The sequence below is a fragment of the Cyprinodon variegatus genome, unplaced genomic scaffold, assembly GCF_000732505.1.
Source record: "Cyprinodon variegatus isolate N-32 unplaced genomic scaffold, C_variegatus-1.0 Scaffold601, whole genome shotgun sequence".
NCBI lineage: Eukaryota > Metazoa > Chordata > Actinopteri > Cyprinodontiformes > Cyprinodontidae > Cyprinodon > Cyprinodon variegatus.
The window spans coordinates 309502-311758 of record NW_015151054.1 but is presented as its reverse complement, the minus strand read 5'-3'; positions in this window follow the sequence as shown (position 1 = coordinate 311758).

The following is a 2257-nucleotide window of genomic DNA, read 5'->3' as shown; positions in this document are numbered from 1 at the left end:
TACACTAATAAAGTTTTTAATGTTTTTAAACTTGTTTTTCTAAGAGAAACAAATGTTCTTAGATTTGTCCAATAAGTATCTCCTTCCCATGGCATCCTCCCTTTCTTTACTTCCTTACTGACCTTTTGTGTTTTCTGTCTTGCATCTTTTTTCTCCTTTCTGGTGTCCCATCTTATTCTTTTCAACCTTCTTTCTTTCTTTGCGTGCTTTCTTCCTAATTTTCTTTTCTTCCATTTCATCTCCTCATAGTTCCATATGTAGAAACACCTGCCATGAATACATTGGTAATTATAGTCTTTTATCTTTATGCAATAAATGTGGAAACCTCTAAAAATGGAGTATATATATATATATATATATATATATATATATATATATATATATATATATATATATATATATATTGTTTAGCGCGAGATAGTATGTGTTCCAATTATAAATGGGAGGCTGTGTTTCTTTGTTTTCTTATTTTTCAATATAAAACCTCAATATGGCTGCCATGTAATGAAGAAAGTAATGGAATTACTTTTGGAATTTGGGTCTCTTTTTGATTTTAGATATGCCACACAATTTGTTTCCTTTTGGGGGACTCATTGAATTCTTTCAGTTTATACAATTATTCATATTGTTTTTTTTCAGAAAATTGAGGCATTAGTCTAATATTCTTTGAAAAATAGCTCATCTGTTTAATATTAATTTATATCTGAAAATAAGTATTAAAAATAGAGTGCAATAGAAAGTCTTCAAATATAAGATAGAAACTTTGTTTTATAATTATGATAATCTTTTGAATCCATCACCAGTAATTCGCCAAAATGTCTACCTAGTGAGAAAATGAACATGGATGACATAACTCTAATAAGAAAGCTAGAATAAAAAATTTACCAATTTGTTGCTTAATAAAATAGTAAAGTAAGTTTGCGGGTTAATCAGGACAATTATATCTTTGTTGAATTCCAGAGCAGTTGAAGTGAAATCAAGTTGTGGAAAAATGTTTTGTATTGAAGTGAATTTTGGTGTAAAACTTTGATTTTGCACCAAATCACCATTTCTGTAAAGTTCATTGTAACTTTACAGAAATTTGTTTTATTGTGATTGTACTAAAAAATCTTTAATTAGATTGAATGGGGATAACTAGAAGTGACTTAGACTGAATAAATCTGGATTTTATCATGATCCATCCTGAGATAACTTGCAGTTGCATTTGGTTGTTTGAGGAGTTTGCTTTTGGACTTTGAAAACAAACTTAACTGAAATGCATGAATGTTTATTCACCCATTTTTATTCCCTGAATGCCTGCAGTGTTTACGTTTGCAAACACGATAATAAATCTGACGGATCCTGTGTTTGAGGACACAGAAGGTGCTGTAGTTCACAGCTTCCTAATAAATTATGCTGCTGTCTAATACAGTAGATGGGAAATGAATTGGCGTGCATTGTGGTGAAAAAGTATTTGATAGTTTGATCGTTTTTTAAACTTGCCTGGCCAAGTTTTAAAAAATACAATTACCTTCTTGCATAATAATAGTGATTAATCTCTTTTGGGTTTCAGTTGCACAGGCCACACCAGGCCTGATTACTGCCTGAACTCTGGAATAAAAATATACTTAAACAGAACCTGTCAGACAACATGAAGTAGGCTAAAGGATGAAGGGAAATAAACTCCTATGCAAAGCAATGAAATAAGACCTCATGAGAAACTAAGTACCTCATACTCATCACCTTTCCAGGATTTGAGAGTACAGATTAAAATTGGAGCCAATTTGCATCAATTGAGAAAATGGAACAGTGGACAATTTCTTCCAGAGTTCCCTGACTTCTACTCTAAGAGCATATTGATGTTTTAAGAAGGAGGTCAGAAAAGTTTTGAAAGGGGTTACATAAAAAAACAAATTTGGAATGAAGGATTGGCCAATATTTTTCAAGAGCAATTTAAAATGGATTTGCAGATATCAAAATGCTTGATAGCAGTTCTTTCCACCAAGGAGTGCACAACTAGTTAATAAGACGTTAGGGGGTCATAACTCTTTTACATTAGGCAACATGTTCATAGTTAAAATCCCCATTAGAAAACTGCAAATACTTTTACTGCAGGTCATCCTTTTATTTTTTGAATAAACGACATAAGGACTGCAGCACATTGCCTGTGTTGGCTTAAAACTGTACTGTAAAAACATGGAATCTGTTCGAGGAAAGCTAATCTAACAACACTAACACCACATGTTGACAATTACTTGATGAAACAACAAAGAAAAGA